Source organism: Fringilla coelebs (assembly GCF_963513975.1).
Source record: "Fringilla coelebs genome assembly, chromosome: 15".
Lineage (NCBI taxonomy): Eukaryota > Metazoa > Chordata > Aves > Passeriformes > Fringillidae > Fringilla > Fringilla coelebs.
Window position 1 is genome coordinate 7,237,674 of NC_140041.1, and position 12,306 is coordinate 7,249,979.

Genomic DNA, 12,306 nt, shown 5'->3' on the forward strand with positions numbered 1-12,306 from the left:
AAACATAATCTTTTTAGTTGTGCTTATGTAAGGTGCTAGAGAAGAGAGTGATTCTTCTGTTTCTTCATAGGAGATTAAAAGAAAAATCAAGCCTTAAAGCTTGTGATGTCAAAAATAAGCTTCACCACTCTATAAGGCAGCTGAGAAAGAAAAGACAGATGTGATCTGGCAGTGAGAGCAGTTCTGTTAGGGAGCTAATTATATACATGAATAGACAAATCCTTACTCTTAAAAAGAGAAGGAACTGTATTTTATCTTAAAAATATAATTATCTTATATTTTTCTAGAATAAAATTCAAAAAATTCTTTACAGAAGTAATGATCTGGAACATAAATGGCTGCTAACAGCACAGTAGAGTTTTCATGTGACAGATATATTACAAAATAGGCATGGTCCTGACCAAGCAGGATTTATGGCTGCGAAGGTCAACAAACATAATAGTTTCTTTCTCATTTCAAGTTTATTGTGCTTATCTAGATTCCTGTGACTTCCACATGGATTATAAATGGTAGAGTACAGATGTCACAAATGTTAGTGCACATTACCTCTTAAGTTATTTTAGTGTTGTTAATACAGGTGTAAAGCTATTACAAGACCAGTAAGATTCTAGAATTTCCTTCCTCACTAGTCTGAGTATGTTATTCTTTTTACAGACAGCAGGAAGACCAGGAGGGCAAAACATGCACTGATTTATTTGAGAGTGTTTTATAATGTGTTTGCAATTGATAGCCTTGTTGGCAGCCAGGTTCCTCCCAGGCAACCACAGCCTCTAGTTCAGTTGCCCTAAGCAGTTCAGTTAAGTCATTTGATGTTGGTTTTCTTTATCTGACTGATTGATCAAAATATGAATTTGCATATGCTTCTGAAAGAACCTGCAGGAGACAGCTTCTATAAGCAAGAAGCACCCAGATATTCTAACTCAGGGCATCATGGGATCTGACTGTGGCAACTAATTTGCATATTGTTAAATCATGAGATATCTACCAATCCTATAAAATTAATCTGGCATGTCCAGATATTATCTACTTATCTTCACAGTGGCTTTGTTATGCACCCTCAGAAAGCAGCTGAGGAAGTGTAGGGTACTCTGCTTTGCTTCTTTTGGCAAATTACTTTGTCTGCTGAAACTGTTCTTCTGGCACCACTGCCCCTTATGGATCAGAAAATGTGGATTGTTGTGCTGGCTTTGGCTGAGATAGAGTAAATGTTAACTGTGTTTTGGATTTGTGCTGAAAACAGTGTTGCTAGCACAGGGATGTTTTAGATCCTGCTGAGCAGTTCTTGCACAGCATCAAGGCTGTCTCCTCTTCACCCACTGTTTTTTTTGCTTTTACTCTCCAAGTTATCCCCCTTTGCCACTGGAAGAGGGTGAAAGAGTGGCTGTGTGGTCCTTGGCTGCTGGCTGGGCTTAAGCTGTAACAATTATGCAGGGAGCTGCAGTGTGCAGGTTTTCCTTGGAATTCTGAGAGGTTTTCTGTGTCCTTCTGCTGGCAGTGACCAGAGGAGCTATGATGACATTCAGTCTGGCAACAGGCACGTCATGCTGCAGCTTTTGGCAGCCAAATCTGCTTGGACTTCCAGGGAGTCCCACTGTACTTAAATTAGCCACCTGAAAACACAGTCCAAACTTGTCAGGTGTAACCTAGCAGTCTGGTAAGCACACAGTGACCTTCTTTTTCCATTTGGAACATGGAAGAGGATAAATTTAAAGCCAGATTTTTTTTTTATGATCGAAAGATAATGAAGCTTAATAGAGGTCATACAGAAAAAGTGATGGTCCTCCTCTAATTTCTCCATTATTTTTAAGAAACAGGACAAGCAAGGGAGATGTTAAAATGCCACATTGTGTGTTATTCTGCTAGATGTAATAATTGCTCAGTGTCTAATTGTGCCAGTTATAGTGCTGGGATGGCAACAGAACTGTTTCCCATTATGCATCATCTAAAGAAAAACAAGGAAGGACTTCTGTTACTTGTACTTGATATTGCTTTTATAAACAATGGAAATTTAGAAAACTACTCCGGATATTCAGCTAGTTATACAGATCAGTATTTTATTAAATGAATCACGTTGAATAAGCAGCATAAAACTAAACAGATTATATATCTTCACACAGGATGCTGTTGCACAGCAGTTCAGAAACACCCTGACACTGCTAGTGTAAAGTAAGAACCAAGTCATCACCTGGAACCAGCAGGGTGCTGGTGCCTCGTGAGACTTAGCTCATGTCTGGCTCATTTCTGACTACACTCCTAAAATGGCCAAAGACAGCTCCAAGGACTAAGCAGTAGAACAATACTTGTTTGTAAAAAGTGTCTTTCATAGGAAGGTTGTCTCTTATCTCAAAGATTTGAGGGGATTTTGGTGTTTAGGCTTATGTTTTTATTCATAAGAAAGCAGATTTCTTTATCTAGCTTATGTGCAAACTGTGTGGAAATTTACAGAGAATAATGAGAATTGGAATATTTGGGGCTACATGCCCGTTTTAACAATGTTAACATTTTAACAGGGTTCTCAAAAAAGAATAAAGATTGGATGCAGGCCAATGTGAGGTAGATATCTCTTAACTAACATGACTTTTTCTTGCTTATTTTCTTATTTTATGGAAGATTGGTACCACATAGGTTCAACAAAATGTAATATTTAAGGCTTGTGATCCATAAACTGCAAGGCAATTGTAATTTAAATTTTACTGATCTGTTTTCCAAGCACAATATTTCTTTGTGAGACAGAACATTTTTCTGTTCCTAGTTAGCAATATGAAAAATGTGCTTGTATTCACAATTACAGTCTGAGTCGCTGTTCTGATTATGGATCAGGAACCTTGATTTGTCATCTGATAAAAGCTGCAGCTCAGTAATGAAGTTGAGGAAAAAAAAAAAAAAGGAAAAAAGCAGAAGAATATTTGAACAACTAGAGTTCCATCTTTACTAGCTGTTAAAGCAGGAATAGTTATACATTTCTGGTCTTGAAAGAACTGTGCTTTTTCCCAGTATTCAGCAAAACTTTTTCCACCTTTCAGTAAAGCAGAGAGGATGAAATGCAGGTAGAAATAGGGAACTAAAAGTGATGGTACTTAGGAAGGATAAAGTTTCCTAGACTACAATAATAAAAATAAAATTAAATAAATACTCTTCTAATATTCCCAAATGACACAAAAAAATACAGGATTTTGAGTAATGGAGCTTGAGTTACATGGGCTAGATCATTGCAAGGCAGCTCAGAAGTAAACACGCATACAAAGAATATCCCAGGAGTCTTCATGTGAAGTGAATGCATAATATTAAGTAGATTTGGACAAAATCTACTTATATATAAGAAGCACTAATCCATTATAAGTTTTCTATCCTAGTTTTTATTAAATAGGGGACAGTACATGAAAACACCAAAGTATTATGGTGTGATCTGATCAAAATGTCAGAAAAAGTTATAGAAAAATATTTTTGTATCTTAATTTTTTCATTCTACATCTTGTAGCTAAAGGTTTGTGGTTTGGATCCTGCAGACAATATTTAGGGCAGTTTTTCCTGTAAGTCCTTAATACAAGAATGAATCTATTTATCTATTAAAACAGTTCCAGAGAACATGAATTTTATGAAGATAATATCTAGGCATGCCAGATACTTTATTGTTGTTATAAAATATTATTTGGTAATTTTATGATCTTTTGAGGTTTATGCTTATGCTGCTCTACCAGGACCCTCCTGTGTACAAAAGGAATTAGAAACTTAGCAACTTCACATCACAGTAAATATTTGGTGAGTGAAGAAGTTGCCTGCTTTATTTTCATAATGGGTATCAGTAACAGTGGCCAAGCCAGAATTTTCATATCACAGCACTGAAGATTATTCCCAAGCACACATTTCTTCCTCGTTTTCAAAACTTGAGCTGAGTCATAAACTATAGAGCATAAGGAAAGCAGTCAAGTGAAGAGAATAAATAGGACACAATGATGTGCAGTAAGAGTCTGTGGGGCAGCTGTACAGCTGGAGCTCAAGTGGAAATAGGTTTCTGAGAAAACCCTAAACTGCATCCTAAGGAGGGTTCTGCAATCTCTTATTGGCGCATACAAATAGGACAAATAAGAAATATTATTTAGGAGTAACACCATGCTGCTTCTGAAAGCTAAGCTAGAAATCAGATCTGTGAGCATCCATAGGCAAGAAAACACACACAAGTCATTTGTTTTGGTGAGAAGCTTTTTCATTACAGCAAAAGCACAAAACCCAGCAGCTATGAATAACAGGAACAAGGGGAATAAATCATATTGCTTGTTATAATAAGGCAAATCCATCTGGAATTAGGGATTATACTGCTGTAATTATCTCAATTAGGAAAAAATAAAAATATGTTCTTAACTGGAATAATTACACTATTAGAAAAGTTAGCAACTTTCCAGGAAACTCCAATATTTTAGTGGGTTTTTCTTCTTTTTTTTTTCTACTTGGGTTTATTCCAGTGATAGTGTTGTATGTTATAAATGCCTAAATTTGTTTCATTTCATTTCATTACGTTGCTTTATAGAAAAGACAGATATTTTTATCTAGGCCCTCATGAAGTAATTTCCTCAAATTCTACAAATACAGTGGTTAGGAACCTCCATTGTAGGGCAATACTTGGAGATGAAGAAGGACTGGGAAACTTGTTTTTATTCAATAAGCTGAAGGTAACAGAGCAGGGGTGGGAAGGAAGAACCGAGTAAGCCACCCTAGACCTGTCAGTAAGCTAAATAAATATTAAGCAACAAACTGTTGGATTTTAACCTTTTGTATTCTTGAATAAGAACAACTGACAACTTACCTTGAAAGAGAAACAAACCCAGAAATATTTTCTCATCTTTTAAATTATTACATGCTGTTTCTTTTTTCAGTTAACTTTTCTCTAATATTCAAGGTAAAAAACTTACTTACTGTGTTCTTGTTAGATTAAAGGGCTAAGCCAAAAGTCCACAGAAATACATTTGCAATTGAAATGTAATTTGCAGCAAAGAGAATGCTCTCACTTGAAGCAGTATTGGTTATTTATATAAATCACCTAATCTGAAATTTAAAAAAAAATTACATTGCATTACTTAGTTTATTAACTCCTCATACATATTTTGAACATGAAACACTTATTATAACGACTCCAAATGATATTCATGGATTCTGAATTGTTTGCTAAGGGATAGGACTGAGCATTTCAATGGATAAAGGGAACCACAGGCAGCCTGGGAATGAAAAGAGGAGAAAGTAACTGACCATGTAGTTCAAAACAGCTCGGCATCAATGGGTGCAGATGCTGCATCACTGCCAGTCTTTAGGAAAAATTAGATAAAAAGTTTGTGGGAATATGTAGCTAGGCAGGTCTAAACCTGCTTTGAGGCAGGAGAAAAAGGAATACCTTCTTCCCTAACTTTAATTTTTTATGACTCTAATGTTGATTTATTCATTGTTGTCTCTGTTTTGGTAAGCCTGAATGAGAGGAAAGACACTGGAACATTTTCTACTTTGTTCTGCTTTGTGCTTAATCTAAATAATGAAATGCTTTTTCTTCTTGTGAACGGAAGCATATTTCTACTGAAGTTTAACAGAGGCTTGGTATCTGTCAGTACAAGTATCAATATCAAACTACAACTTTACAAAAAGGGTTATGAAAATGTGTTTGTTCAGACAAAGTTTTCAAATGCCTGCCATTGAGCAGATTCTATATTGTATCAAGATTTAGGTGGTTTGAAAAGAGCCAAATAGCATTCACCAAGAGCCTCTTTCTATGAAATGGCTAGCAATATTTATGAGAAAATGGAAAAAAAAGATGCTTAGGGTTTCTCACTGATCTGTGTGTTGTCAGTGGGTCATTTCAGGGCACACACAGCTGCTCTGCAGCTGGCAGCTGACTCTGTCTGCCCATACCCTGAACCAGCTGTGGTCACCTTGGCACGAGGTGGGAGATGTGTGAGAGCACTGACAGAGCTTTCTCTTACGGTAATGAAGTGTAACAGCTTGGGAAAATGCCTTTCTGAGGAGTTGTCTGGACTGAAAACAAGCCAGGCACATCAAAGGACCTAAATCCCTGACAAGGGGTTTGAAAAATAGGTCTGGGCACACAGAGGAACAAAAACCTGGCACACATAGAAGGGAATGAAAGTCCCTTAGGACTTTGCCATAGGATAATGTTGAACAAAATGTTTGAGAACGGGCATCTCTTCCTAGAATTCTGCTATCACTTTACTGAATGCTTCACTTGAAGGGGTTTCAGTTAACTATTCGGATATTTTCTGTCTACCATCCCTCCTACACAACTGCCACTTCTTTTATCTCTGCTTTGAATGACTCTCTAAAAAATATTTTTGGAGAATTAGATTGGGTTGTGTTTTTTGTCACCTTCAAGAGAATAAAATCTTTTCATGAGTTAGGAAAAGTAATAAAGGACGAAGGGCTAGATTTGGAAGAACGCCGTATTTTTTCTTATTTGTTTCCTTAGAAAACTTAAAAATCAGAGCAGATATGTGTGGGCAAGGAAACAAGTAGGAAGAGGTCTGGAGCAGCAAAATGTACTTTTTGAGAAGGTAGCTCTAGTAAAATAATCACTAACCAAAAGAGGTTTGGTTGAGTTGAATTTAGTGTCATTTTTTGAGAAATGTCAAGCATTTTTGTCTATGAAAGCAGAAATAAGAAGCAAGGCTTGAATTTATACTACTCCAACTATAGCAGTGCAATGAGGAAGACATCTAAAGATGCCTCCCTCCTCAAAGTCAAGCTTTTGAAATTGCATACTCTGCATGACCTGGTTTTAAATCTGTTTCATTTGCTTGTGCTAGCTCTGGAGAATTTGAAAAACAAGTAAGAAAATTGACTTGCTATGTTTTTTGCAGTCCTGACTGTGGAGAAGCAAACAGGAAAACTCTCTCTGCTGGTCCAGTATATATTATTTTTTTTTTTCAGCTTCCATTTAGGTCTACAAGCCCTCTTTTGTCAGCAGTGTGTAGTGTTTTGTTTGTTTGTGGTGATGTTTAAGGGCATTTTACTTAGTTTAGGTAATACAATTTGAACCCAAACTTCTGACATTTTAAAACTCTTTTCATTCAATATCCTTATTGCTTCTTTTCCCCACGAAATCACACCCTATTTTTAATACAATTGTTTTTCAGCCATATCCATTACATTTTAAAAGTATTTTAGGCAACTTTCCAGAGACCTTTCGAGTTTTCTTGGCATTGCTTATTAGTCAAAATTTCTCCAGCAGGTCCTTTTCTTCTGTCCTGCTTCAGTAATATTTAATACCTAACTGGTACTGGGCACTTGGCCCAAAACTGGTTTTGATCTCTTTTAATGACCTGAATTTTAAATTTGAAGGCAGTAGGAGCTGTGGTGCTCAGAAGCTATGGAAAAATTGAAGACCAAATTAGGTGACTTGAACATTGCTGTCTTGGTCTTTTAGTTGCAAAAAGGATTTCAGTTTTGCCTCTGTGGAGCCCTGCAGTGACTGAGCTCTGGCTGTGCTCTGGTTTGCAGTGTGAGGACCAGCAGAGCTGTCAATGCTCTCCTGCCTTTTCCAGGTCACTGACAGCCTGGAACTTGTGATTTTCAGTCCCTCTCTAATGGATTCATGGACAGTTAATTACAAAGGGCCATTTTCCTCGATTGCAGCCAGAGTAAATCTTTCTGAAAACCACTTTTCTGCAAATGTCTGAACTTCTTGCTCCCCAAAGGTGAAAACTGTGACGTTTGCTGTTCATGCACAGAGCAGATGGTGGCAATGCCAATTTCTATAGGAGCAGCTTTACATGAACCCTGGTGTGGAAGATCAGTCATTGGGAGTGAAATGTTAATTAAATATTGTATGCTTAGGAGTCCTGCTTTTCTAATGATGGTGCTGATTTAGTCTCTGCAAATTCCAATAAAGCTGCTGCCTGTAGCAGCTCATACCAAGTATCTCCCTGCATTATCTTTCAGACATTCAGGAGTCAGACTCTGCAATTCAGCTACACCTGTTTTTTTCAATTTTTCAGTGAAAAATAGCCTTTGAGTTTGAAATACTCCCACTGCATGAGGCAACTTTGGTCAGGCAGAGGTAATACTATAGAGGCATCTTGTGTCAGCAAAACCACTGTCTGTAGTATGAATCAAGGAGAGGACATTGTTAAAACCCCTTTAAATATAATTTTTTGGCTTGAAAATGGAGAAGAAAATAATAATAGGTTTATATTCCATTGTATTTAATTTCATAATATGACACAGAAGACCAAACTAGTTATTCCCAGACCACCAGGTGTTTCATAAACACCTGAAAAGTCTCTGCAGTGGAAACACACAATTTGCAGGGAGAGCTAGAAAACAGATTTTCCCAGGGTAAACTTTTCCCCACTGATGAGTGTAATCCTTGAATAATCTTATGATCTTAGTGCAAGTCAATGCTGCTGCTGTCAAGCTATGAATTATGAATCCTCAGTAGATCCATGTCTTGAACTTCTCCACTCTAAATCAGTCTGATACTCAATTTTTTTCCCAATTAATTAATAATCAGGAGACTCTAGGAGCAGAATGGATTACAGAAAGCCCACAAATGAGATCAGATGCTTTTCCTAAATTAATTCAAGAATAAATTTGAGATCCTTCTCTTTCTTTTGAAAAACATTTGTCCTATTTTTCCATCTTAAGGACACTAAAAAAAAAAAAAGAAAATAGAAAACCATCAACAGTTTTAAAAACATCAGCAGTTTTAAAATGAAACATTACAAATTTTTTCTTCAGAGAAAAATAGAAATGTACTTTTAGGTTTAGGGATTTTTTTTAGTGTTGTAGTGCTTCAGAACAGACAAAATATGTATATAAAATGTTTAATAGTCACACTTACTGGAGATCTGAAGTTACACATTGCATAAAAGAACCTAGTCTAAATAGTTCAGAGGCAGAGCCAATACTGATCTCTATGTTATATTTGGCTATCAATATAAGTTACACAATTTCAGCCTGAATCATAAGGAAAAGATTCTATTTTGGAATTTGTAAAAATTATTTCATTACAAAAGTTGGAAAATATTACCTCTTGGCTTTTAAAAAATGAGTTTATTTGTTGTCCTTGTTCTTTAAAAATTACATGTTAAAAATGGGGAATATTTTATCTCACAACTTTTGTTCTTAAATTTCTGAACAGCTGTTAGGGTAGGAGGACTAGGGAAGAATTAGAGTTTGGGGATTCATAATGAAGTCTAGACACTGATGTCAAAGCTTCAGGAAGTACAATAAGAGGGAATGATGTAAAACAAAACCAGTGTGGTCTTGGGGTCTTTAGAAGTGTCACTTTCAAAATGAGCCTTGGTATTCCTAAAAAAAGGAAGTGGTACTTGAGACAGTGATGGCTAACAAGGTTTTGTGCTGGTTACAGGAGTCTGTCACCCCAAGCAGGTGGACACCAAACATGTTTTCCAAATTCCTGTGGAAGGAACATGAGGGAGTGTTCCAAGCAATCTCAGGCAACAGCTATGGTTTATTAAGAAAATATAGCTGTGGGATGCAGTAGAATCAAAACATTCAGTCTTGCCATCTCTCATCACCCTGGAGTTTTGTTTTGAAGTGAAGAAACAACCTACATGACCCACAGCTTGGGAACCAATCAATTAAATACTGCAGACAGAAAATGCTGGATTGCATTAGCTCACCTTTTGTATGTGGCCACAGCAAACAAGTGCCAATGTTCTGCTGCATCTTCCAAGCTTCCAAGTGATTTTGAGAAGAAAACAGGTTGGGAATTTGGGCTGGTGCACATATGATATAACCTGATGTGTTTTCCACTGTTAGCGAGAAACTGTTCTGGTTCTGTTCTGACCTGGGGGGGATGCAGGGCTGCACTGCACTATCAGCAGGACTGGTACTGCTGGCAGCAGGGACACTTGGGTTTCCATGCACTGTGACAGAGCTCTGGTGGGGTCTAAGGGATATGGAAGATGCTCACAGTTTGTGGGTGCAAGGCTCTGTATTATGTTGCCATTAAGATACTTCCTCTCCAGATTTGCACATTCAGACACCGAAGTCCTAATGCACTTATATCCACAATAGAAACCCTCTTCTCCCCTCCTGCAAAATTTGCTCGAGTTCTGTGTGTCTTTAAGAAAGGGCAAATGAACTTGCCCAGTTGGCATAATCGGGAATAACTTTAGGACTTGCACTGTGTCATTCTTTATTCTGTGAGTAGTCCCAGAGAAAATTACAAGGGCTGCAGAATTTGTTATAAACAACTCATTTATTCAGGAGCATTTGCAGAAAATATTTACTGATCTGCTGTGAGGGATAGTGAGATTTTTCACGTGTGTTTAATTAAACTGAATACTTCTATGTTTGCATAATAGGCTGCTTTGCTTGCTTGGTTGCATACTGGTTTTGCTCTTTTTAATTATTTCTTATGCAAGAATCCTTTTCACCTTCTCTTTGTTCTGAGCAGTTTGTTGTTGTTCACAGTTGTATTTTCACTGACAGCTTGCTTTGCTGCATTTGCAGAGCATAAAGAGCAAAACATACATTTCAGTCTCAATTACTTTCATTTTAGATTAGGAAAACTGAAATACAAAGTGAGAACAAATATAAAATCTTCATGAGAGAGAAAGCAAAGAATCTCTAAGATCTGCAGTTAAAAAAACTCTGTAAACCTTTCATCTTTAATCCTCTTACAATGCTGTCACTGGCTGACAGGCAGGTGGGGAGATTTTCCATTTTATGGCACAAAAAGGACAGATTTGTGATTAAGGCATAGATTGGGTCTCAAAGGATTCTAGTTCAGTTTACCTCTTTTGATATAAACTTTGTATGGGTGTCAGTTTAGAATTCACATTGCCTGTATATTTTTTTTTTCTTTTCTCTGTAAGGATAGCAGTTCTCTGTCTATTTAGATGTCATAGTATCAAAAATGTTGTATTTTTCAGTGGAACTCTAAACTTTGCTGTAACGTGAAATTAAGGCCTCCAGTTCAGGGATGTAGTTGTGCATGTGCCTAATCCCTGTAGGAAGTCAGACTAACTGTGTTTGTTCAGTGTCTCCATACTCCCATCTGATGCTGAAGAAGGAACACATATCAGAGAAATTCAGTGTACCAAACAATGCATGTATTAGCAATATGAAATTTGCATAGTACAAACGTTTAGCAAATTTCAGTGTTGGGGTATGTTTATATTTCAGTGTATTGCTCACTCTGCACTACAAGCAAAAATGAATATTCATCTTTTAGGTGCTGCACAGACAGCAGTGGATACTTCAAGGGCAACCTCAGTAGAGTTTGAAATGCATATCAACATTTTAAAACACTCTTATTACTTTTTACTCGTATTGTCTGACATAAAGACAAGATATTTTGATGTTCAGGTTTATCTCATCTTTTATGCTGCTCATCTCATCATGACATCAGGTTCCTTTTCACCTGAGGTGAAACATGCCTTGCTTTATCTTCAACTAAGTTTTGTGCACTGGGCAGCTGTGTCATCCCTCATATAATATTCAATCTTTCAGGCTTATAGTCTTAGATAAGCAAAGATTTCTACACCAACAAAAGAAATGAATTTGTGATGGTTTGGCAAGCAAAAATTTTTTTTTTCCAATTAGTGAAACTAGGAAATTGTTTATTAATTGTAGATTAAGAAACCTTAAGTAGCTTTTTAAGAGCTATCTGATGTCCTTTACTCACAATTTTAATATTTACAAGACAGGCAAATTGTCTCTAGATGTTATAGCAATTTTCCCAGAGTCTGTAAAATAGGTCAAGGAAGAAAAGAATCAACTGAAAGAATGGAAAAATGGAAAATCAAATGGAAAGACTGGAAAAGAGGCTTGAACAAATGGCCCTTGCATTTGCCACTTCTCCCAAAAGCAGTATCATCAGAAAAGTTCTTGGTAGGAATAATTGCTTGTCAGTATGAGCCAGTTTATTCTGGTTTTGCTTGAAGATCAGGGAGATTATAGAGCACTCCAGGTGGAAAGTTCTGTGCAGGTGTCCAGGATTGCTGCAGTGTCTCTCTCCCTGGGACTTTTGTCATTTTGTCCTAGGCAATGTAGAAACTATCCAGTGGATTTACATTCATTTCCTCCTTTTATTCTTCTTCAAAGACCACTTTCAGAAATACATTTTCTGTTCCTCATTGCCTCCAAATATGTATTTCAGTCTTAAATGGATTAAACTCAAGGGATGGGTGTAGAGTCCACATCCTTGGTTTCTATGGTAGCAAATGGAATTTCTTCCAAGATTGCCTGCATGTGTTAATATGAGGTACAATTGAAGGATGATCACCTAGAGGAGGATTCTGGTTTCTTGAAACTGAAAAATCTTAATTTTGTGCAACA